At 44.0% G+C, this 20,976-nt stretch overlaps 43 non-coding genes across 43 annotated transcripts; all 43 read right to left on the bottom strand.

Annotated features, from left to right (window-relative positions):
• Window positions 1-124: 124 nt before the first annotated feature.
• On the bottom strand, window positions 125-243 carry LOC134119749 (5S ribosomal RNA). The gene has a single exon (XR_009951298.1). It is a non-coding gene; the product is annotated as a 5S ribosomal RNA (ribosomal RNA).
• A 395-nt stretch (window positions 244-638) lies between these two features.
• On the bottom strand, window positions 639-757 carry LOC134119751 (5S ribosomal RNA). The gene has a single exon (XR_009951300.1). It is a non-coding gene; the product is annotated as a 5S ribosomal RNA (ribosomal RNA).
• Window positions 758-1,096: 339 nt separating this feature from the next.
• On the bottom strand, window positions 1,097-1,215 carry LOC134119752 (5S ribosomal RNA). Its single transcript, XR_009951301.1, has one exon. It is a non-coding gene; the product is annotated as a 5S ribosomal RNA (ribosomal RNA).
• Window positions 1,216-1,610: 395 nt separating this feature from the next.
• Window positions 1,611-1,729, bottom strand: LOC134119753 (5S ribosomal RNA). The gene has a single exon (XR_009951302.1). It is a non-coding gene; the product is annotated as a 5S ribosomal RNA (ribosomal RNA).
• Window positions 1,730-2,068: 339 nt separating this feature from the next.
• LOC134119754 (5S ribosomal RNA) lies at window positions 2,069-2,187 on the bottom strand. Its single transcript, XR_009951303.1, has one exon. It is a non-coding gene; the product is annotated as a 5S ribosomal RNA (ribosomal RNA).
• Window positions 2,188-2,582: 395 nt separating this feature from the next.
• LOC134119755 (5S ribosomal RNA) lies at window positions 2,583-2,701 on the bottom strand. Its single transcript, XR_009951304.1, has one exon. It is a non-coding gene; the product is annotated as a 5S ribosomal RNA (ribosomal RNA).
• A 395-nt stretch (window positions 2,702-3,096) lies between these two features.
• LOC134119756 (5S ribosomal RNA) lies at window positions 3,097-3,215 on the bottom strand. The gene has a single exon (XR_009951305.1). It is a non-coding gene; the product is annotated as a 5S ribosomal RNA (ribosomal RNA).
• Window positions 3,216-3,554: 339 nt separating this feature from the next.
• LOC134119757 (5S ribosomal RNA) lies at window positions 3,555-3,673 on the bottom strand. The gene has a single exon (XR_009951306.1). It is a non-coding gene; the product is annotated as a 5S ribosomal RNA (ribosomal RNA).
• A 395-nt stretch (window positions 3,674-4,068) lies between these two features.
• On the bottom strand, window positions 4,069-4,187 carry LOC134119758 (5S ribosomal RNA). Its single transcript, XR_009951307.1, has one exon. It is a non-coding gene; the product is annotated as a 5S ribosomal RNA (ribosomal RNA).
• Window positions 4,188-4,582: 395 nt separating this feature from the next.
• On the bottom strand, window positions 4,583-4,701 carry LOC134119759 (5S ribosomal RNA). Its single transcript, XR_009951308.1, has one exon. It is a non-coding gene; the product is annotated as a 5S ribosomal RNA (ribosomal RNA).
• A 339-nt stretch (window positions 4,702-5,040) lies between these two features.
• LOC134119760 (5S ribosomal RNA) lies at window positions 5,041-5,159 on the bottom strand. Its single transcript, XR_009951309.1, has one exon. It is a non-coding gene; the product is annotated as a 5S ribosomal RNA (ribosomal RNA).
• A 395-nt stretch (window positions 5,160-5,554) lies between these two features.
• LOC134120296 (5S ribosomal RNA) lies at window positions 5,555-5,673 on the bottom strand. The gene has a single exon (XR_009951844.1). It is a non-coding gene; the product is annotated as a 5S ribosomal RNA (ribosomal RNA).
• Window positions 5,674-6,012: 339 nt separating this feature from the next.
• Window positions 6,013-6,131, bottom strand: LOC134119762 (5S ribosomal RNA). Its single transcript, XR_009951311.1, has one exon. It is a non-coding gene; the product is annotated as a 5S ribosomal RNA (ribosomal RNA).
• Window positions 6,132-6,526: 395 nt separating this feature from the next.
• On the bottom strand, window positions 6,527-6,645 carry LOC134119763 (5S ribosomal RNA). Its single transcript, XR_009951312.1, has one exon. It is a non-coding gene; the product is annotated as a 5S ribosomal RNA (ribosomal RNA).
• A 339-nt stretch (window positions 6,646-6,984) lies between these two features.
• LOC134119764 (5S ribosomal RNA) lies at window positions 6,985-7,103 on the bottom strand. The gene has a single exon (XR_009951313.1). It is a non-coding gene; the product is annotated as a 5S ribosomal RNA (ribosomal RNA).
• A 395-nt stretch (window positions 7,104-7,498) lies between these two features.
• Window positions 7,499-7,617, bottom strand: LOC134119765 (5S ribosomal RNA). The gene has a single exon (XR_009951314.1). It is a non-coding gene; the product is annotated as a 5S ribosomal RNA (ribosomal RNA).
• A 395-nt stretch (window positions 7,618-8,012) lies between these two features.
• Window positions 8,013-8,131, bottom strand: LOC134119766 (5S ribosomal RNA). Its single transcript, XR_009951315.1, has one exon. It is a non-coding gene; the product is annotated as a 5S ribosomal RNA (ribosomal RNA).
• Window positions 8,132-8,470: 339 nt separating this feature from the next.
• On the bottom strand, window positions 8,471-8,589 carry LOC134119767 (5S ribosomal RNA). Its single transcript, XR_009951316.1, has one exon. It is a non-coding gene; the product is annotated as a 5S ribosomal RNA (ribosomal RNA).
• Window positions 8,590-8,984: 395 nt separating this feature from the next.
• Window positions 8,985-9,103, bottom strand: LOC134119768 (5S ribosomal RNA). Its single transcript, XR_009951317.1, has one exon. It is a non-coding gene; the product is annotated as a 5S ribosomal RNA (ribosomal RNA).
• A 339-nt stretch (window positions 9,104-9,442) lies between these two features.
• On the bottom strand, window positions 9,443-9,561 carry LOC134119769 (5S ribosomal RNA). The gene has a single exon (XR_009951318.1). It is a non-coding gene; the product is annotated as a 5S ribosomal RNA (ribosomal RNA).
• A 395-nt stretch (window positions 9,562-9,956) lies between these two features.
• LOC134119770 (5S ribosomal RNA) lies at window positions 9,957-10,075 on the bottom strand. The gene has a single exon (XR_009951319.1). It is a non-coding gene; the product is annotated as a 5S ribosomal RNA (ribosomal RNA).
• Window positions 10,076-10,470: 395 nt separating this feature from the next.
• Window positions 10,471-10,589, bottom strand: LOC134119771 (5S ribosomal RNA). Its single transcript, XR_009951320.1, has one exon. It is a non-coding gene; the product is annotated as a 5S ribosomal RNA (ribosomal RNA).
• A 339-nt stretch (window positions 10,590-10,928) lies between these two features.
• LOC134119773 (5S ribosomal RNA) lies at window positions 10,929-11,047 on the bottom strand. The gene has a single exon (XR_009951322.1). It is a non-coding gene; the product is annotated as a 5S ribosomal RNA (ribosomal RNA).
• Window positions 11,048-11,442: 395 nt separating this feature from the next.
• On the bottom strand, window positions 11,443-11,561 carry LOC134119774 (5S ribosomal RNA). The gene has a single exon (XR_009951323.1). It is a non-coding gene; the product is annotated as a 5S ribosomal RNA (ribosomal RNA).
• Window positions 11,562-11,956: 395 nt separating this feature from the next.
• LOC134119775 (5S ribosomal RNA) lies at window positions 11,957-12,075 on the bottom strand. Its single transcript, XR_009951324.1, has one exon. It is a non-coding gene; the product is annotated as a 5S ribosomal RNA (ribosomal RNA).
• Window positions 12,076-12,414: 339 nt separating this feature from the next.
• Window positions 12,415-12,533, bottom strand: LOC134119776 (5S ribosomal RNA). Its single transcript, XR_009951325.1, has one exon. It is a non-coding gene; the product is annotated as a 5S ribosomal RNA (ribosomal RNA).
• A 395-nt stretch (window positions 12,534-12,928) lies between these two features.
• Window positions 12,929-13,047, bottom strand: LOC134120297 (5S ribosomal RNA). The gene has a single exon (XR_009951845.1). It is a non-coding gene; the product is annotated as a 5S ribosomal RNA (ribosomal RNA).
• A 339-nt stretch (window positions 13,048-13,386) lies between these two features.
• LOC134119777 (5S ribosomal RNA) lies at window positions 13,387-13,505 on the bottom strand. The gene has a single exon (XR_009951326.1). It is a non-coding gene; the product is annotated as a 5S ribosomal RNA (ribosomal RNA).
• A 395-nt stretch (window positions 13,506-13,900) lies between these two features.
• LOC134119778 (5S ribosomal RNA) lies at window positions 13,901-14,019 on the bottom strand. The gene has a single exon (XR_009951327.1). It is a non-coding gene; the product is annotated as a 5S ribosomal RNA (ribosomal RNA).
• A 339-nt stretch (window positions 14,020-14,358) lies between these two features.
• On the bottom strand, window positions 14,359-14,477 carry LOC134119779 (5S ribosomal RNA). The gene has a single exon (XR_009951328.1). It is a non-coding gene; the product is annotated as a 5S ribosomal RNA (ribosomal RNA).
• A 395-nt stretch (window positions 14,478-14,872) lies between these two features.
• LOC134119780 (5S ribosomal RNA) lies at window positions 14,873-14,991 on the bottom strand. Its single transcript, XR_009951329.1, has one exon. It is a non-coding gene; the product is annotated as a 5S ribosomal RNA (ribosomal RNA).
• A 395-nt stretch (window positions 14,992-15,386) lies between these two features.
• Window positions 15,387-15,505, bottom strand: LOC134119781 (5S ribosomal RNA). Its single transcript, XR_009951330.1, has one exon. It is a non-coding gene; the product is annotated as a 5S ribosomal RNA (ribosomal RNA).
• A 339-nt stretch (window positions 15,506-15,844) lies between these two features.
• LOC134119782 (5S ribosomal RNA) lies at window positions 15,845-15,963 on the bottom strand. Its single transcript, XR_009951331.1, has one exon. It is a non-coding gene; the product is annotated as a 5S ribosomal RNA (ribosomal RNA).
• A 395-nt stretch (window positions 15,964-16,358) lies between these two features.
• LOC134119784 (5S ribosomal RNA) lies at window positions 16,359-16,477 on the bottom strand. The gene has a single exon (XR_009951333.1). It is a non-coding gene; the product is annotated as a 5S ribosomal RNA (ribosomal RNA).
• Window positions 16,478-16,816: 339 nt separating this feature from the next.
• On the bottom strand, window positions 16,817-16,935 carry LOC134119785 (5S ribosomal RNA). The gene has a single exon (XR_009951334.1). It is a non-coding gene; the product is annotated as a 5S ribosomal RNA (ribosomal RNA).
• Window positions 16,936-17,330: 395 nt separating this feature from the next.
• On the bottom strand, window positions 17,331-17,449 carry LOC134119786 (5S ribosomal RNA). The gene has a single exon (XR_009951335.1). It is a non-coding gene; the product is annotated as a 5S ribosomal RNA (ribosomal RNA).
• A 395-nt stretch (window positions 17,450-17,844) lies between these two features.
• LOC134119787 (5S ribosomal RNA) lies at window positions 17,845-17,963 on the bottom strand. The gene has a single exon (XR_009951336.1). It is a non-coding gene; the product is annotated as a 5S ribosomal RNA (ribosomal RNA).
• Window positions 17,964-18,302: 339 nt separating this feature from the next.
• Window positions 18,303-18,421, bottom strand: LOC134119788 (5S ribosomal RNA). The gene has a single exon (XR_009951337.1). It is a non-coding gene; the product is annotated as a 5S ribosomal RNA (ribosomal RNA).
• A 395-nt stretch (window positions 18,422-18,816) lies between these two features.
• On the bottom strand, window positions 18,817-18,935 carry LOC134119789 (5S ribosomal RNA). The gene has a single exon (XR_009951338.1). It is a non-coding gene; the product is annotated as a 5S ribosomal RNA (ribosomal RNA).
• Window positions 18,936-19,274: 339 nt separating this feature from the next.
• LOC134120245 (5S ribosomal RNA) lies at window positions 19,275-19,393 on the bottom strand. The gene has a single exon (XR_009951793.1). It is a non-coding gene; the product is annotated as a 5S ribosomal RNA (ribosomal RNA).
• A 395-nt stretch (window positions 19,394-19,788) lies between these two features.
• Window positions 19,789-19,907, bottom strand: LOC134119790 (5S ribosomal RNA). The gene has a single exon (XR_009951339.1). It is a non-coding gene; the product is annotated as a 5S ribosomal RNA (ribosomal RNA).
• A 339-nt stretch (window positions 19,908-20,246) lies between these two features.
• LOC134120200 (5S ribosomal RNA) lies at window positions 20,247-20,365 on the bottom strand. The gene has a single exon (XR_009951749.1). It is a non-coding gene; the product is annotated as a 5S ribosomal RNA (ribosomal RNA).
• Window positions 20,366-20,704: 339 nt separating this feature from the next.
• Window positions 20,705-20,823, bottom strand: LOC134119791 (5S ribosomal RNA). Its single transcript, XR_009951340.1, has one exon. It is a non-coding gene; the product is annotated as a 5S ribosomal RNA (ribosomal RNA).
• Between the last annotated feature and the right edge of the window lie 153 nt (window positions 20,824-20,976).

Here is a 20,976-nt window from a genome sequence, read left to right on the forward strand (position 1 = left end):
TCCTTTCATATCCAACGTTAAAACAACACTAAACATGCATCTCTTCAACAATGTGATATTCTTTTTGTAATTTGTAGGTGTACAATCTGCGGCGCTCGGCGGCTTTCGGAGAGAGAAGTGAAAAAGCTTACGGCACCTGGGATTCCCAGGCGGTCTTCCATCCAGGTACTAACCAGGCCCTGCTCTGCTTAGCTTCCGAGATCAGACGAGATCGGGCGGAACCAGAGAGGTATGGCCGTAAGCTGCTTTTCATCTTTTTCCTAATCCTTTAAAACGTGTCAAAGATAATCAGAAGTTTCTTTTTCTAAAATTGAAGCAGTTCTTAGCATTGGCAAGAGAGGTTCCTAAAGCCTGAAGGTAACTTTACTTTTCTTCACTGGCAATTCTAACATGTTGGGTTAGCACCTGTATTTCAACGGCTAAATTACAAACAATAGTATGCCAATCGTAAATGTTGATCAACACTAATTTAGCAATCATGAAACGGAATCATTTTGGATAATATTGTCTAATTTCCTTTCATATCCAACGTTAAAACAACACTAAACATGCATCTCTTCAACAATGTGATATTCTTTTTGTAATTTGTAGGTGTACAATCTGCGGCGCTCGGCGGCTTTCGGAGAGAGAAGTGAAAAAGCTTACGGCACCTGGGATTCCCAGGCGGTCTTCCATCCAGGTACTAACCAGGCCCTGCTCTGCTTAGCTTCCGAGATCAGACGAGATCGGGCGGAACCAGAGAGGTATGGCCGTAAGCTGCTTTTTATCTTTTTCCTAATCCTTTATAATGCGTCAATGAATTATGACACGCCTGCCGTTGGCATCTTTGTGTGGGTTAAATAAGGGTATGCAAAGAAGGCTGTGACATCCCATGCCGAAAATTGGATGGACTAGAGAAGACCCGCCCAGGGGTCCCAGCCAATCGGTGAATGGCCATTGCAGTCCCCGCCACCTCAAATGGCCTGACGATGGTATGGACGTAAGCCACCTTTCATCTTCTTCCTATTGCATCTCTTCTACAATGTGACATTTTTTTTACAATTGTGTAGGTGTACAATCTACGGCGCTGGGCGGCTTTCAGAGAGAGAAGTGAAAAAGCTTACGGCACCTGGGATTCCCAGGCGGTCTTCCATCCAGGTACTAACCAGGCCCTGCTCTGCTTAGCTTCCGAGATCAGACGAGATCGGGCGGAACCAGAGAGGTATGGCCGTAAGCTGCTTTTCATCTTTTTCCTAATCCTTTAAAACGTGTCAAAGATAATCAGAAGTTTCTTTTTCTAAAATTGAAGCAGTTCTTAGCATTGGCAAGAGAGGTTCCTAAAGCCTGAAGGTAACTTTACTTTTCTTCACTGGCAATTCTAACATGTTGGGTTAGCACCTGTATTTCAACGGCTAAATTACAAACAATAGTATGCCAATCGTAAATGTTGATCAACACTAATTTAGCAATCATGAAACGGAATCATTTTGGATAATATTGTCTAATTTCCTTTCATATCCAACGTTAAAACAACACTAAACATGCATCTCTTCAACAATGTGATATTCTTTTTGTAATTTGTAGGTGTACAATCTGCGGCGCTCGGCGGCTTTCGGAGAGAGAAGTGAAAAAGCTTACGGCACCTGGGATTCCCAGGCGGTCTTCCATCCAGGTACTAACCAGGCCCTGCTCTGCTTAGCTTCCGAGATCAGACGAGATCGGGCGGAACCAGAGAGGTATGGCCGTAAGCTGCTTTTTATCTTTTTCCTAATCCTTTATAATGCGTCAATGAATTATGACACGCCTGCCGTTGGCATCTTTGTGTGGGTTAAATAAGGGTATGCAAAGAAGGCTGTGACATCCCATGCCGAAAATTGGATGGACTAGAGAAGACCCGCCCAGGGGTCCCAGCCAATCGGTGAATGGCCATTGCAGTCCCCGCCACCTCAAATGGCCTGACGATGGTATGGACGTAAGCCACCTTTCATCTTCTTCCTATTGCATCTCTTCTACAATGTGACATTTTTTTTACAATTGTGTAGGTGTACAATCTACGGCGCTGGGCGGCTTTCAGAGAGAGAAGTGAAAAAGCTTACGGCACCTGGGATTCCCAGGCGGTCTTCCATCCAGGTACTAACCAGGCCCTGCTCTGCTTAGCTTCCGAGATCAGACGAGATCGGGCGGAACCAGAGAGGTATGGCCGTAAGCTGCTTTTCATCTTTTTCCTAATCCTTTAAAACGTGTCAAAGATAATCAGAAGTTTCTTTTTCTAAAATTGAAGCAGTTCTTAGCATTGGCAAGAGAGGTTCCTAAAGCCTGAAGGTAACTTTACTTTTCTTCACTGGCAATTCTAACATGTTGGGTTAGCACCTGTATTTCAACGGCTAAATTACAAACAATAGTATGCCAATCGTAAATGTTGATCAACACTAATTTAGCAATCATGAAACGGAATCATTTTGGATAATATTGTCTAATTTCCTTTCATATCCAACGTTAAAACAACACTAAACATGCATCTCTTCAACAATGTGATATTCTTTTTGTAATTTGTAGGTGTACAATCTGCGGCGCTCGGCGGCTTTCGGAGAGAGAAGTGAAAAAGCTTACGGCACCTGGGATTCCCAGGCGGTCTTCCATCCAGGTACTAACCAGGCCCTGCTCTGCTTAGCTTCCGAGATCAGACGAGATCGGGCGGAACCAGAGAGGTATGGCCGTAAGCTGCTTTTCATCTTTTTCCTAATCCTTTAAAACGTGTCAAAGATAATCAGAAGTTTCTTTTTCTAAAATTGAAGCAGTTCTTAGCATTGGCAAGAGAGGTTCCTAAAGCCTGAAGGTAACTTTACTTTTCTTCACTGGCAATTCTAACATGTTGGGTTAGCACCTGTATTTCAACGGCTAAATTACAAACAATAGTATGCCAATCGTAAATGTTGATCAACACTAATTTAGCAATCATGAAACGGAATCATTTTGGATAATATTGTCTAATTTCCTTTCATATCCAACGTTAAAACAACACTAAACATGCATCTCTTCAACAATGTGATATTCTTTTTGTAATTTGTAGGTGTACAATCTGCGGCGCTCGGCGGCTTTCGGAGAGAGAAGTGAAAAAGCTTACGGCACCTGGGATTCCCAGGCGGTCTTCCATCCAGGTACTAACCAGGCCCTGCTCTGCTTAGCTTCCGAGATCAGACGAGATCGGGCGGAACCAGAGAGGTATGGCCGTAAGCTGCTTTTTATCTTTTTCCTAATCCTTTATAATGCGTCAATGAATTATGACACGCCTGCCGTTGGCATCTTTGTGTGGGTTAAATAAGGGTATGCAAAGAAGGCTGTGACATCCCATGCCGAAAATTGGATGGACTAGAGAAGACCCGCCCAGGGGTCCCAGCCAATCGGTGAATGGCCATTGCAGTCCCCGCCACCTCAAATGGCCTGACGATGGTATGGACGTAAGCCACCTTTCATCTTCTTCCTATTGCATCTCTTCTACAATGTGACATTTTTTTTACAATTGTGTAGGTGTACAATCTACGGCGCTGGGCGGCTTTCAGAGAGAGAAGTGAAAAAGCTTACGGCACCTGGGATTCCCAGGCGGTCTTCCATCCAGGTACTAACCAGGCCCTGCTCTGCTTAGCTTCCGAGATCAGACGAGATCGGGCGGAACCAGAGAGGTATGGCCGTAAGCTGCTTTTCATCTTTTTCCTAATCCTTTAAAACGTGTCAAAGATAATCAGAAGTTTCTTTTTCTAAAATTGAAGCAGTTCTTAGCATTGGCAAGAGAGGTTCCTAAAGCCTGAAGGTAACTTTACTTTTCTTCACTGGCAATTCTAACATGTTGGGTTAGCACCTGTATTTCAACGGCTAAATTACAAACAATAGTATGCCAATCGTAAATGTTGATCAACACTAATTTAGCAATCATGAAACGGAATCATTTTGGATAATATTGTCTAATTTCCTTTCATATCCAACGTTAAAACAACACTAAACATGCATCTCTTCAACAATGTGATATTCTTTTTGTAATTTGTAGGTGTACAATCTGCGGCGCTCGGCGGCTTTCGGAGAGAGAAGTGAAAAAGCTTACGGCACCTGGGATTCCCAGGCGGTCTTCCATCCAGGTACTAACCAGGCCCTGCTCTGCTTAGCTTCCGAGATCAGACGAGATCGGGCGGAACCAGAGAGGTATGGCCGTAAGCTGCTTTTCATCTTTTTCCTAATCCTTTAAAACGTGTCAAAGATAATCAGAAGTTTCTTTTTCTAAAATTGAAGCAGTTCTTAGCATTGGCAAGAGAGGTTCCTAAAGCCTGAAGGTAACTTTACTTTTCTTCACTGGCAATTCTAACATGTTGGGTTAGCACCTGTATTTCAACGGCTAAATTACAAACAATAGTATGCCAATCGTAAATGTTGATCAACACTAATTTAGCAATCATGAAACGGAATCATTTTGGATAATATTGTCTAATTTCCTTTCATATCCAACGTTAAAACAACACTAAACATGCATCTCTTCAACAATGTGATATTCTTTTTGTAATTTGTAGGTGTACAATCTGCGGCGCTCGGCGGCTTTCGGAGAGAGAAGTGAAAAAGCTTACGGCACCTGGGATTCCCAGGCGGTCTTCCATCCAGGTACTAACCAGGCCCTGCTCTGCTTAGCTTCCGAGATCAGACGAGATCGGGCGGAACCAGAGAGGTATGGCCGTAAGCTGCTTTTTATCTTTTTCCTAATCCTTTATAATGCGTCAATGAATTATGACACGCCTGCCGTTGGCATCTTTGTGTGGGTTAAATAAGGGTATGCAAAGAAGGCTGTGACATCCCATGCCGAAAATTGGATGGACTAGAGAAGACCCGCCCAGGGGTCCCAGCCAATCGGTGAATGGCCATTGCAGTCCCCGCCACCTCAAATGGCCTGACGATGGTATGGACGTAAGCCACCTTTCATCTTCTTCCTATTGCATCTCTTCTACAATGTGACATTTTTTTTACAATTGTGTAGGTGTACAATCTACGGCGCTGGGCGGCTTTCAGAGAGAGAAGTGAAAAAGCTTACGGCACCTGGGATTCCCAGGCGGTCTTCCATCCAGGTACTAACCAGGCCCTGCTCTGCTTAGCTTCCGAGATCAGACGAGATCGGGCGGAACCAGAGAGGTATGGCCGTAAGCTGCTTTTCATCTTTTTCCTAATCCTTTAAAACGTGTCAAAGATAATCAGAAGTTTCTTTTTCTAAAATTGAAGCAGTTCTTAGCATTGGCAAGAGAGGTTCCTAAAGCCTGAAGGTAACTTTACTTTTCTTCACTGGCAATTCTAACATGTTGGGTTAGCACCTGTATTTCAACGGCTAAATTACAAACAATAGTATGCCAATCGTAAATGTTGATCAACACTAATTTAGCAATCATGAAACGGAATCATTTTGGATAATATTGTCTAATTTCCTTTCATATCCAACGTTAAAACAACACTAAACATGCATCTCTTCAACAATGTGATATTCTTTTTGTAATTTGTAGGTGTACAATCTGCGGCGCTCGGCGGCTTTCGGAGAGAGAAGTGAAAAAGCTTACGGCATCTGGGATTCCCAGGCGGTCTTCCATCCAGGTACTAACCAGGCCCTGCTCTGCTTAGCTTCCGAGATCAGACGAGATCGGGCGGAACCAGAGAGGTATGGCCGTAAGCTGCTTTTTATCTTTTTCCTAATCCTTTATAATGCGTCAATGAATTATGACACGCCTGCCGTTGGCATCTTTGTGTGGGTTAAATAAGGGTATGCAAAGAAGGCTGTGACATCCCATGCCGAAAATTGGATGGACTAGAGAAGACCCGCCCAGGGGTCCCAGCCAATCGGTGAATGGCCATTGCAGTCCCCGCCACCTCAAATGGCCTGACGATGGTATGGACGTAAGCCACCTTTCATCTTCTTCCTATTGCATCTCTTCTACAATGTGACATTTTTTTTACAATTGTGTAGGTGTACAATCTACGGCGCTGGGCGGCTTTCAGAGAGAGAAGTGAAAAAGCTTACGGCACCTGGGATTCCCAGGCGGTCTTCCATCCAGGTACTAACCAGGCCCTGCTCTGCTTAGCTTCCGAGATCAGACGAGATCGGGCGGAACCAGAGAGGTATGGCCGTAAGCTGCTTTTCATCTTTTTCCTAATCCTTTAAAACGTGTCAAAGATAATCAGAAGTTTCTTTTTCTAAAATTGAAGCAGTTCTTAGCATTGGCAAGAGAGGTTCCTAAAGCCTGAAGGTAACTTTACTTTTCTTCACTGGCAATTCTAACATGTTGGGTTAGCACCTGTATTTCAACGGCTAAATTACAAACAATAGTATGCCAATCGTAAATGTTGATCAACACTAATTTAGCAATCATGAAACGGAATCATTTTGGATATTATTGTCTAATTTCCTTTCATATCCAACGTTAAAACAACACTAAACATGCATCTCTTCAACAATGTGATATTCTTTTTGTAATTTGTAGGTGTACAATCTGCGGCGCTCGGCGGCTTTCGGAGAGAGAAGTGAAAAAGCTTACGGCACCTGGGATTCCCAGGCGGTCTTCCATCCAGGTACTAACCAGGCCCTGCTCTGCTTAGCTTCCGAGATCAGACGAGATCGGGCGGAACCAGAGAGGTATGGCCGTAAGCTGCTTTTTATCTTTTTCCTAATCCTTTATAATGCGTCAATGAATTATGACACGCCTGCCGTTGGCATCTTTGTGTGGGTTAAATAAGGGTATGCAAAGAAGGCTGTGACATCCCATGCCGAAAATTGGATGGACTAGAGAAGACCCGCCCAGGGGTCCCAGCCAATCGGTGAATGGCCATTGCAGTCCCCGCCACCTCAAATGGCCTGACGATGGTATGGACGTAAGCCACCTTTCATCTTCTTCCTATTGCATCTCTTCTACAATGTGACATTTTTTTTACAATTGTGTAGGTGTACAATCTACGGCGCTGGGCGGCTTTCAGAGAGAGAAGTGAAAAAGCTTACGGCACCTGGGATTCCCAGGCGGTCTTCCATCCAGGTACTAACCAGGCCCTGCTCTGCTTAGCTTCCGAGATCAGACGAGATCGGGCGGAACCAGAGAGGTATGGCCGTAAGCTGCTTTTCATCTTTTTCCTAATCCTTTAAAACGTGTCAAAGATAATCAGAAGTTTCTTTTTCTAAAATTGAAGCAGTTCTTAGCATTGGCAAGAGAGGTTCCTAAAGCCTGAAGGTAACTTTACTTTTCTTCACTGGCAATTCTAACATGTTGGGTTAGCACCTGTATTTCAACGGCTAAATTACAAACAATAGTATGCCAATCGTAAATGTTGATCAACACTAATTTAGCAATCATGAAACGGAATCATTTTGGATAATATTGTCTAATTTCCTTTCATATCCAACGTTAAAACAACACTAAACATGCATCTCTTCAACAATGTGATATTCTTTTTGTAATTTGTAGGTGTACAATCTGCGGCGCTCGGCGGCTTTCGGAGAGAGAAGTGAAAAAGCTTACGGCACCTGGGATTCCCAGGCGGTCTTCCATCCAGGTACTAACCAGGCCCTGCTCTGCTTAGCTTCCGAGATCAGACGAGATCGGGCGGAACCAGAGAGGTATGGCCGTAAGCTGCTTTTCATCTTTTTCCTAATCCTTTAAAACGTGTCAAAGATAATCAGAAGTTTCTTTTTCTAAAATTGAAGCAGTTCTTAGCATTGGCAAGAGAGGTTCCTAAAGCCTGAAGGTAACTTTACTTTTCTTCACTGGCAATTCTAACATGTTGGGTTAGCACCTGTATTTCAACGGCTAAATTACAAACAATAGTATGCCAATCGTAAATGTTGATCAACACTAATTTAGCAATCATGAAACGGAATCATTTTGGATAATATTGTCTAATTTCCTTTCATATCCAACGTTAAAACAACACTAAACATGCATCTCTTCAACAATGTGATATTCTTTTTGTAATTTGTAGGTGTACAATCTGCGGCGCTCGGCGGCTTTCGGAGAGAGAAGTGAAAAAGCTTACGGCACCTGGGATTCCCAGGCGGTCTTCCATCCAGGTACTAACCAGGCCCTGCTCTGCTTAGCTTCCGAGATCAGACGAGATCGGGCGGAACCAGAGAGGTATGGCCGTAAGCTGCTTTTTATCTTTTTCCTAATCCTTTATAATGCGTCAATGAATTATGACACGCCTGCCGTTGGCATCTTTGTGTGGGTTAAATAAGGGTATGCAAAGAAGGCTGTGACATCCCATGCCGAAAATTGGATGGACTAGAGAAGACCCGCCCAGGGGTCCCAGCCAATCGGTGAATGGCCATTGCAGTCCCCGCCACCTCAAATGGCCTGACGATGGTATGGACGTAAGCCACCTTTCATCTTCTTCCTATTGCATCTCTTCTACAATGTGACATTTTTTTTACAATTGTGTAGGTGTACAATCTACGGCGCTGGGCGGCTTTCAGAGAGAGAAGTGAAAAAGCTTACGGCACCTGGGATTCCCAGGCGGTCTTCCATCCAGGTACTAACCAGGCCCTGCTCTGCTTAGCTTCCGAGATCAGACGAGATCGGGCGGAACCAGAGAGGTATGGCCGTAAGCTGCTTTTCATCTTTTTCCTAATCCTTTAAAACGTGTCAAAGATAATCAGAAGTTTCTTTTTCTAAAATTGAAGCAGTTCTTAGCATTGGCAAGAGAGGTTCCTAAAGCCTGAAGGTAACTTTACTTTTCTTCACTGGCAATTCTAACATGTTGGGTTAGCACCTGTATTTCAACGGCTAAATTACAAACAATAGTATGCCAATCGTAAATGTTGATCAACACTAATTTAGCAATCATGAAACGGAATCATTTTGGATAATATTGTCTAATTTCCTTTCATATCCAACGTTAAAACAACACTAAACATGCATCTCTTCAACAATGTGATATTCTTTTTGTAATTTGTAGGTGTACAATCTGCGGCGCTCGGCGGCTTTCGGAGAGAGAAGTGAAAAAGCTTACGGCACCTGGGATTCCCAGGCGGTCTTCCATCCAGGTACTAACCAGGCCCTGCTCTGCTTAGCTTCCGAGATCAGACGAGATCGGGCGGAACCAGAGAGGTATGGCCGTAAGCTGCTTTTTATCTTTTTCCTAATCCTTTATAATGCGTCAATGAATTATGACACGCCTGCCGTTGGCATCTTTGTGTGGGTTAAATAAGGGTATGCAAAGAAGGCTGTGACATCCCATGCCGAAAATTGGATGGACTAGAGAAGACCCGCCCAGGGGTCCCAGCCAATCGGTGAATGGCCATTGCAGTCCCCGCCACCTCAAATGGCCTGACGATGGTATGGACGTAAGCCACCTTTCATCTTCTTCCTATTGCATCTCTTCTACAATGTGACATTTTTTTTACAATTGTGTAGGTGTACAATCTACGGCGCTGGGCGGCTTTCAGAGAGAGAAGTGAAAAAGCTTACGGCACCTGGGATTCCCAGGCGGTCTTCCATCCAGGTACTAACCAGGCCCTGCTCTGCTTAGCTTCCGAGATCAGACGAGATCGGGCGGAACCAGAGAGGTATGGCCGTAAGCTGCTTTTCATCTTTTTCCTAATCCTTTAAAACGTGTCAAAGATAATCAGAAGTTTCTTTTTCTAAAATTGAAGCAGTTCTTAGCATTGGCAAGAGAGGTTCCTAAAGCCTGAAGGTAACTTTACTTTTCTTCACTGGCAATTCTAACATGTTGGGTTAGCACCTGTATTTCAACGGCTAAATTACAAACAATAGTATGCCAATCGTAAATGTTGATCAACACTAATTTAGCAATCATGAAACGGAATCATTTTGGATAATATTGTCTAATTTCCTTTCATATCCAACGTTAAAACAACACTAAACATGCATCTCTTCAACAATGTGATATTCTTTTTGTAATTTGTAGGTGTACAATCTGCGGCGCTCGGCGGCTTTCGGAGAGAGAAGTGAAAAAGCTTACGGCACCTGGGATTCCCAGGCGGTCTTCCATCCAGGTACTAACCAGGCCCTGCTCTGCTTAGCTTCCGAGATCAGACGAGATCGGGCGGAACCAGAGAGGTATGGCCGTAAGCTGCTTTTCATCTTTTTCCTAATCCTTTAAAACGTGTCAAAGATAATCAGAAGTTTCTTTTTCTAAAATTGAAGCAGTTCTTAGCATTGGCAAGAGAGGTTCCTAAAGCCTGAAGGTAACTTTACTTTTCTTCACTGGCAATTCTAACATGTTGGGTTAGCACCTGTATTTCAACGGCTAAATTACAAACAATAGTATGCCAATCGTAAATGTTGATCAACACTAATTTAGCAATCATGAAACGGAATCATTTTGGATAATATTGTCTAATTTCCTTTCATATCCAACGTTAAAACAACACTAAACATGCATCTCTTCAACAATGTGATATTCTTTTTGTAATTTGTAGGTGTACAATCTGCGGCGCTCGGCGGCTTTCGGAGAGAGAAGTGAAAAAGCTTACGGCACCTGGGATTCCCAGGCGGTCTTCCATCCAGGTACTAACCAGGCCCTGCTCTGCTTAGCTTCCGAGATCAGACGAGATCGGGCGGAACCAGAGAGGTATGGCCGTAAGCTGCTTTTTATCTTTTTCCTAATCCTTTATAATGCGTCAATGAATTATGACACGCCTGCCGTTGGCATCTTTGTGTGGGTTAAATAAGGGTATGCAAAGAAGGCTGTGACATCCCATGCCGAAAATTGGATGGACTAGAGAAGACCCGCCCAGGGGTCCCAGCCAATCGGTGAATGGCCATTGCAGTCCCCGCCACCTCAAATGGCCTGACGATGGTATGGACGTAAGCCACCTTTCATCTTCTTCCTATTGCATCTCTTCTACAATGTGACATTTTTTTTACAATTGTGTAGGTGTACAATCTACGGCGCTGGGCGGCTTTCAGAGAGAGAAGTGAAAAAGCTTACGGCACCTGGGATTCCCAGGCGGTCTTCCATCCAGGTACTAACCAGGCCCTGCTCTGCTTAGCTTCCGAGATCAGACGAGATCGGGCGGAACCAGAGAGGTATGGCCGTAAGCTGCTTTTCATCTTTTTCCTAATCCTTTAAAACGTGTCAAAGATAATCAGAAGTTTCTTTTTCTAAAATTGAAGCAGTTCTTAGCATTGGCAAGAGAGGTTCCTAAAGCCTGAAGGTAACTTTACTTTTCTTCACTGGCAATTCTAACATGTTGGGTTAGCACCTGTATTTCAACGGCTAAATTACAAACAATAGTATGCCAATCGTAAATGTTGATCAACACTAATTTAGCAATCATGAAACGGAATCATTTTGGATAATATTGTCTAATTTCCTTTCATATCCAACGTTAAAACAACACTAAACATGCATCTCTTCAACAATGTGATATTCTTTTTGTAATTTGTAGGTGTACAATCTGCGGCGCTCGGCGGCTTTCGGAGAGAGAAGTGAAAAAGCTTACGGCACCTGGGATTCCCAGGCGGTCTTCCATCCAGGTACTAACCAGGCCCTGCTCTGCTTAGCTTCCGAGATCAGACGAGATCGGGCGGAACCAGAGAGGTATGGCCGTAAGCTGCTTTTCATCTTTTTCCTAATCCTTTAAAACGTGTCAAAGATAATCAGAAGTTTCTTTTTCTAAAATTGAAGCAGTTCTTAGCATTGGCAAGAGAGGTTCCTAAAGCCTGAAGGTAACTTTACTTTTCTTCACTGGCAATTCTAACATGTTGGGTTAGCACCTGTATTTCAACGGCTAAATTACAAACAATAGTATGCCAATCGTAAATGTTGATCAACACTAATTTAGCAATCATGAAACGGAATCATTTTGGATAATATTGTCTAATTTCCTTTCATATCCAACGTTAAAACAACACTAAACATGCATCTCTTCAACAATGTGATATTCTTTTTGTAATTTGTAGGTGTACAATCTGCGGCGCTCGGCGGCTTTCGGAGAGAGAAGTGAAAAAGCTTACGGCACCTGGGATTCCCAGGCGGTCTTCCATCCAGGTACTAACCAGGCCCTGCTCTGCTTAGCTTCCGAGATCAGACGAGATCGGGCGGAACCAGAGAGGTATGGCCGTAAGCTGCTTTTTATCTTTTTCCTAATCCTTTATAATGCGTCAATGAATTATGACACGCCTGCCGTTGGCATCTTTGTGTGGGTTAAATAAGGGTATGCAAAGAAGGCTGTGACATCCCATGCCGAAAATTGGATGGACTAGAGAAGACCCGCCCAGGGGTCCCAGCCAATCGGTGAATGGCCATTGCAGTCCCCGCCACCTCAAATGGCCTGACGATGGTATGGACGTAAGCCACCTTTCATCTTCTTCCTATTGCATCTCTTCTACAATGTGACATTTTTTTTACAATTGTGTAGGTGTACAATCTACGGCGCTGGGCGGCTTTCAGAGAGAGAAGTGAAAAAGCTTACGGCACCTGGGATTCCCAGGCGGTCTTCCATCCAGGTACTAACCAGGCCCTGCTCTGCTTAGCTTCCGAGATCAGACGAGATCGGGCGGAACCAGAGAGGTATGGCCGTAAGCTGCTTTTCATCTTTTTCCTAATCCTTTAAAACGTGTCAAAGATAATCAGAAGTTTCTTTTTCTAAAATTGAAGCAGTTCTTAGCATTGGCAAGAGAGGTTCCTAAAGCCTGAAGGTAACTTTACTTTTCTTCACTGGCAATTCTAACATGTTGGGTTAGCACCTGTATTTCAACGGCTAAATTACAAACAATAGTATGCCAATCGTAAATGTTGATCAACACTAATTTAGCAATCATGAAACGGAATCATTTTGGATAATATTGTCTAATTTCCTTTCATATCCAACGTTAAAACAACACTAAACATGCATCTCTTCAACAATGTGATATTCTTTTTGTAATTTGTAGGTGTACAATCTGCGGCGCTCGGCGGCTTTCGGAGAGAGAAGTGAAAAAGCTTACGGCATCTGGGATTCCCAGGCGGTCTTCCATCCAGGTACTAACCAGGCCCTGCTCTGCTTAGCTTCCGAGATCAGACGAGATCGGGCGGAACCAGAGAGGTATGGCCGTAAGCTGCTTTTTATCTTTTTCCTAATCCTTTATAATGCGTCAATGAATTATGACACGCCTGCCGTTGGCATCTTTGTGTGGGTTAAATAAGGGTATGCAAAGAAGGCTGTGACATCCCATGCCGAAAATTGGATGGACTAGAGAAGACCCGCCCAGGGGTCCCAGCCAATCGGTGAATGGCCATTGCAGTCCCCGCCACCTCAAATGGCCTGACGATGGTATGGACGTAAGCCACCTTTCATCTTCTTCCTATTGCATCTCTTCTACAATGTGACATTTTTTTTACAATTGTGTAGGTGTACAATCTACGGCGCTGGGCGGCTTTCAGAGAGAGAAGTGAAAAAGCTTACGGCACCTGGGATTCCCAGGCGGTCTTCCATCCAGGTACTAACCAGGCCCTGCTCTGCTTAGCTTCCGAGATCAGACGAGATCGGGCGGAACCAGAGAGGTATGGCCGTAAGCTGCTTTTCATCTTTTTCCTAATCCTTTAAAACGTGTCAAAGATAATCAGAAGTTTCTTTTTCTAAAATTGAAGCAGTTCTTAGCATTGGCAAGAGAGGTTCCTAAAGCCTGAAGGTAACTTTACTTTTCTTCACTGGCAATTCTAACATGTTGGGTTAGCACCTGTATTTCAACGGCTAAATTACAAACAATAGTATGCCAATCGTAAATGTTGATCAACACTAATTTAGCAATCATGAAACGGAATCATTTTGGATATTATTGTCTAATTTCCTTTCATATCCAACGTTAAAACAACACTAAACATGCATCTCTTCAACAATGTGATATTCTTTTTGTAATTTGTAGGTGTACAATCTGCGGCGCTCGGCGGCTTTCGGAGAGAGAAGTGAAAAAGCTTACGGCACCTGGGATTCCCAGGCGGTCTTCCATCCAGGTACTAACCAGGCCCTGCTCTGCTTAGCTTCCGAGATCAGACGAGATCGGGCGGAACCAGAGAGGTATGGCCGTAAGCTGCTTTTTATCTTTTTCCTAATCCTTTATAATGCGTCAATGAATTATGACACGCCTGCCGTTGGCATCTTTGTGTGGGTTAAATAAGGGTATGCAAAGAAGGCTGTGACATCCCATGCCGAAAATTGGATGGACTAGAGAAGACCCGCCCAGGGGTCCCAGCCAATCGGTGAATGGCCATTGCAGTCCCCGCCACCTCAAATGGCCTGACGATGGTATGGACGTAAGCCACCTTTCATCTTCTTCCTATTGCATCTCTTCTACAATGTGACATTTTTTTTACAATTGTGTAGGTGTACAATCTACGGCGCTGGGCGGCTTTCAGAGAGAGAAGTGAAAAAGCTTACGGCACCTGGGATTCCCAGGCGGTCTTCCATCCAGGTACTAACCAGGCCCTGCTCTGCTTAGCTTCCGAGATCAGACGAGATCGGGCGGAACCAGAGAGGTATGGCCGTAAGCTGCTTTTCATCTTTTTCCTAATCCTTTAAAACGTGTCAAAGATAATCAGAAGTTTCTTTTTCTAAAATTGAAGCAGTTCTTAGCATTGGCAAGAGAGGTTCCTAAAGCCTGAAGGTAACTTTACTTTTCTTCACTGGCAATTCTAACATGTTGGGTTAGCACCTGTATTTCAACGGCTAAATTACAAACAATAGTATGCCAATCGTAAATGTTGATCAACACTAATTTAGCAATCATGAAACGGAATCATTTTGGATAATATTGTCTAATTTCCTTTCATATCCAACGTTAAAACAACACTAAACATGCATCTCTTCAACAATGTGATATTCTTTTTGTAATTTGTAGGTGTACAATCTGCGGCGCTCGGCGGCTTTCGGAGAGAGAAGTGAAAAAGCTTACGGCACCTGGGATTCCCAGGCGGTCTTCCATCCAGGTACTAACCAGGCCCTGCTCTGCTTAGCTTCCGAGATCAGACGAGATCGGGCGGAACCAGAGAGGTATGGCCGTAAGCTGCTTTTCATCTTTTTCCTAATCCTTTAAAACGTGTCAAAGATAATCAGAAGTTTCTTTTTCTAAAATTGAAGCAGTTCTTAGCATTGGCAAGAGAGGTTCCTAAAGCCTGAAGGTAACTTTACTTTTCTTCACTGGCAATTCTAACATGTTGGGTTAGCACCTGTATTTCAACGGCTAAATTACAAACAATAGTATGCCAATCGTAAATGTTGATCAACACTAATTTAGCAATCATGAAACGGAATCATTTTGGATAATATTGTCTAATTTCCTTTCATATCCAACGTTAAAACAACACTAAACATGCATCTCTTCAACAATGTGATATTCTTTTTGTAATTTGTAGGTGTACAATCTGCGGCGCTCGGCGGCTTTCGGAGAGAGAAGTGAAAAAGCTTACGGCACCTGGGATTCCCAGGCGGTCTTCCATCCAGGTACTAACCAGGCCCTGCTCTGCTTAGCTTCCGAGATCAGACGAGATCGGGCGGAACCAGAGAGGTATGGCCGTAAGCTGCTTTTTATCTTTTTCCTAATCCTTTATAATGCGTCAATGAATTATGACACGCCTGCCGTTGGCATCTTTGTGTGGGTTAAATAAGGGTATGCAAAGAAGGCTGTGACATCCCATGCCGAAAATTGGATGGACTAGAGAAGACCCGCCCAGGGGTCCCAGCCAATCGGTGAATGGCCATTGCAGTCCCCGCCACCTCAAATGGCCTGACGATGGTATGGACGTAAGCCACCTTTCATCTTCTTCCTATTGCATCTCTTCTACAATGTGACATTTTTTTTACAATTGTGTAGGTGTACAATCTACGGCGCTGGGCGGCTTTCAGAGAGAGAAGTGAAAAAGCTTACGGCACCTGGGATTCCCAGGCGGTCTTCCATCCAGGTACTAACCAGGCCCTGCTCTGCTTAGCTTCCGAGATCAGACGAGATCGGGCGGAACCAGAGAGGTATGGCCGTAAGCTGCTTTTCATCTTTTTCCTAATCCTTTAAAACGTGTCAAAGATAATCAGAAGTTTCTTTTTCTAAAATTGAAGCAGTTCTTAGCATTGGCAAGAGAGGTTCCTAAAGCCTGAAGGTAACTTTACTTTTCTTCACTGGCAATTCTAACATGTTGGGTTAGCACCTGTATTTCAACGGCTAAATTACAAACAATAGTATGCCAATCGTAAATGTTGATCAACACTAATTTAGCAATCATGAAACGGAATCATTTTGGATATTATTGTCTAATTTCCTTTCATATCCAACGTTAAAACAACACTAAACATGCATCTCTTCAACAATGTGATATTCTTTTTGTAATTTGTAGGTGTACAATCTGCGGCGCTCGGCGGCTTTCGGAGAGAGAAGTGAAAAAGCTTACGGCACCTGGGATTCCCAGGCGGTCTTCCATCCAGGTACTAACCAGGCCCTGCTCTGCTTAGCTTCCGAGATCAGACGAGATCGGGCGGAACCAGAGAGGTATGGCCGTAAGCTGCTTTTTATCTTTTTCCTAATCCTTTATAATGCGTCAATGAATTATGACACGCCTGCCGTTGGCATCTTTGTGTGGGTTAAATAAGGGTATGCAAAGAAGGCTGTGACATCCCATGCCGAAAATTGGATGGACTAGAGAAGACCCGCCCAGGGGTCCCAGCCAATCGGTGAATGGCCATTGCAGTCCCCGCCACCTCAAATGGCCTGACGATGGTATGGACGTAAGCCACCTTTCATCTTCTTCCTATTGCATCTCTTCTACAATGTGACATTTTTTTTACAATTGTGTAGGTGTACAATCTACGGCGCTGGGCGGCTTTCAGAGAGAGAAGTGAAAAAGCTTACGGCACCTGGGATTCCCAGGCGGTCTTCCATCCAGGTACTAACCAGGCCCTGCTCTGCTTAGCTTCCGAGATCAGACGAGATCGGGCGGAACCAGAGAGGTATGGCCGTAAGCTGCTTTTCATCTTTTTCCTAATCCTTTAAAACGTGTCAAAGATAATCAGAAGTTTCTTTTTCTAAAATTGAAGCAGTTCTTAGCATTGGCAAGAGAGGTTCCTAAAGCCTGAAGGTAACTTTACTTTTCTTCACTGGCAATTCTAACATGTTGGGTTAGCACCTGTATTTCAACGGCTAAATTACAAACAATAGTATGCCAATCGTAAATGTTGATCAACACTAATTTAGCAATCATGAAACGGAATCATTTTGGATAATATTGTCTAATTTCCTTTCATATCCAACGTTAAAACAACACTAAACATGCATCTCTTCAACAATGTGATATTCTTTTTGTAATTTGTAGGTGTACAATCTGCGGCGCTCGGCGGCTTTCGGAGAGAGAAGTGAAAAAGCTTACGGCACCTGGGATTCCCAGGCGGTCTTCCATCCAGGTACTAACCAGGCCCTGCTCTGCTTAGCTTCCGAGATCAGACGAGATCGGGCGGAACCAGAGAGGTATGGCCGTAAGCTGCTTTTCATCTTTTTCCTAATCCTTTAAAACGTGTCAAAGATAATCAGAAGTTTCTTTTTCTAAAATTGAAGCAGTTCTTAGCATTGGCAAGAGAGGTTCCTAAAGCCTGAAGGTAACTTTACTTTTCTTCACTGGCAATTCTAACATGTTGGGTTAGCACCTGTATTTCAACGGCTAAATTACAAACAATAGTATGCCAATCGTAAATGTTGATCAACACTAATTTAGCAATCATGAAACGGAATCATTTTGGATAATATTGTCTAATTTCCTTTCATATCCAACGTTAAAACAACACTAAACATGCATCTCTTCAACAATGTGATATTCTTTTTGTAATTTGTAGGTGTACAATCTGCGGCGCTCGGCGGCTTTCGGAGAGAGAAGTGAAAAAGCTTACGGCACCTGGGATTCCCAGGCGGTCTTCCATCCAGGTACTAACCAGGCCCTGCTCTGCTTAGCTTCCGAGATCAGACGAGATCGGGCGGAACCAGAGAGGTATGGCCGTAAGCTGCTTTTTATCTTTTTCCTAATCCTTTATAATGCGTCAATGAATTATGACACGCCTGCCGTTGGCATCTTTGTGTGGGTTAAATAAGGGTATGCAAAGAAGGCTGTGACATCCCATGCCGAAAATTGGATGGACTAGAGAAGACCCGCCCAGGGGTCCCAGCCAATCGGTGAATGGCCATTGCAGTCCCCGCCACCTCAAATGGCCTGACGATGGTATGGACGTAAGCCACCTTTCATCTTCTTCCTATTGCATCTCTTCTACAATGTGACATTTTTTTTACAATTGTGTAGGTGTACAATCTACGGCGCTGGGCGGCTTTCAGAGAGAGAAGTGAAAAAGCTTACGGCACCTGGGATTCCCAGGCGGTCTTCCATCCAGGTACTAACCAGGCCCTGCTCTGCTTAGCTTCCGAGATCAGACGAGATCGGGCGGAACCAGAGAGGTATGGCCGTAAGCTGCTTTTCATCTTTTTCCTAATCCTTTAAAACGTGTCAAAGATAATCAGAAGTTTCTTTTTCTAAAATTGAAGCAGTTCTTAGCATTGGCAAGAGAGGTTCCTAAAGCCTGAAGGTAACTTTACTTTTCTTCACTGGCAATTCTAACATGTTGGGTTAGCACCTGTATTTCAACGGCTAAATTACAAACAATAGTATGCCAATCGTAAATGTTGATCAACACTAATTTAGCAATCATGAAACGGAATCATTTTGGATAATATTGTCTAATTTCCTTTCATATCCAACGTTAAAACAACACTAAACATGCATCTCTTCAACAATGTGATATTCTTTTTGTAATTTGTAGGTGTACAATCTGCGGCGCTCGGCGGCTTTCGGAGAGAGAAGTGAAAAAGCTTACGGCACCTGGGATTCCCAGGCGGTCTTCCATCCAGGTACTAACCAGGCCCTGCTCTGCTTAGCTTCCGAGATCAGACGAGATCGGGCGGAACCAGAGAGGTATGGCCGTAAGCTGCTTTTTATCTTTTTCCTAATCCTTTATAATGCGTCAATGAATTATGACACGCCTGCCGTTGGCATCTTTGTGTGGGTTAAATAAGGGTATGCAAAGAAGGCTGTGACATCCCATGCCGAAAATTGGATGGACTAGAGAAGACCCGCCCAGGGGTCCCAGCCAATCGGTGAATGGCCATTGCAGTCCCCGCCACCTCAAATGGCCTGACGATGGTATGGACGTAAGCCACCTTTCATCTTCTTCCTATTGCATCTCTTCTACAATGTGACATTTTTTTTACAATTGTGTAGGTGTACAATCTACGGCGCTGGGCGGCTTTCAGAGAGAGAAGTGAAAAAGCTTACGGCACCTGGGATTCCCAGGCGGTCTTCCATCCAGGTACTAACCAGGCCCTGCTCTGCTTAGCTTCCGAGATCAGAGGAGATCGGGCGGAACCAGAGAGGTATGGCCGTAAGCTGCTTTTCATCTTTTTCCTAATCCTTTAAAACGTGTCAAAGATAATCAGAAGTTTCTTTTTCTAAAATTGAAGCAGTTCTTAGCATTGGCAAGAGAGGTTCCTAAAGCCTGAAGGTAACTTTACTTTTCTTCACTGGCAATTCTAACATGTTGGGTTAGCACCTGTATTTCAACGGCTAAATTACAAACAATAGTATGCCAATCGTAAATGTTGATCAACACTAATTTAGCAATCATGAAACGGAATCATTTTGGATATTATTGTCTAATTTCCTTTCATATCCAACGTTAAAACAACACTAAACATGCATCTCTTCAACAATGTGATATTCTTTTTGTAATTTGTAGGTGTACAATCTGCGGCGCTCGGCGGCTTTCGGAGAGAGAAGTGAAAAAGCTTACGGCACCTGGGATTCCCAGGCGGTCTTCCATCCAGGTACTAACCAGGCCCTGCTCTGCTTAGCTTCCGAGATCAGACGAGATCGGGCGGAACCAGAGAGGTATGGCCGTAAGCTGCTTTTTATCTTTTTCCTAATCCTTTATAATGCGTCAATGAATTATGACACGCCTGCCGTTGGCATCTTTGTGTGGGTTAAATAAGGGTATGCAAAGAAGGCTGTGACATCCCATGCCGAAAATTGGATGGACTAGAGAAGACCCGCCCAGGGGTCCCAGCCAATCGGTGAATGGCCATTGCAGTCCCCGCCACCTCAAATGGCCTGACGATGGTATGGACGTAAGCCACCTTTCATCTTCTTCCTATTGCATCTCTTCTACAATGTGACATTTTTTTTACAATTGTGTAGGTGTACAATCTACGGCGCTGGGCGGCTTTCAGAGAGAGAAGTGAAAAAGCTTACGGCACCTGGGATTCCCAGGCGGTCTTCCATCCAGGTACTAACCAGGCCCTGCTCTGCTTAGCTTCCGAGATCAGACGAGATCGGGCGGAACCAGAGAGGTATGGCCATAAGCTGCTTTTTATCTTTTTCCTAATCCTTTATAATGCGTCAATGAATTATGACACGCCTGCCGTTGGCATCTTTGTGTGGGTTAAATAAGGGTATGCAAAGAAGGCTGTGACATCCCATGCCGAAAATTGGATGGACTAGAGAAGACCCGCCCAGGGGTCCCAGCCAATCGGTGAATGGCCATTGCAGTCCCCGCCACCTCAAATGGCCTGACGATGGTATGGACGTAAGCCACCTTTCATCTTCTTCCTTTTGCATCTCTTCTACAATGTGACATTTTTTTTACAATTGTGTAGGTGTACAATCTACGGCGCTGGGCGGCTTTCAGAGAGAGAAGTGAAAAAGCTTACGGCACCTGGGATTCCCAGGCGGTCTTCCATCCAGGTACTAACCAGGCCCTGCTCTGCTTAGCTTCCGAGATCAGACGAGATCGGGCGGAACCAGAGAGGTATGGCCGTAAGCTGCTTTTCATCTTTTTCCTAATCCTTTAAAACGTGTCAAAGATAATCAGAAGTTTCTTTTTCTAAAATTGAAGCAGTTCTTAGCATTGGCAAGAGAGGTTCCTAAAGCCTGAAGGTAACTTTACTTTTCTTCACTGGCAATTCTAACATGTTG

This window comes from Pungitius pungitius, unplaced genomic scaffold (assembly GCF_949316345.1).
Source record: "Pungitius pungitius unplaced genomic scaffold, fPunPun2.1 scaffold_26, whole genome shotgun sequence".
NCBI lineage: Eukaryota > Metazoa > Chordata > Actinopteri > Perciformes > Gasterosteidae > Pungitius > Pungitius pungitius.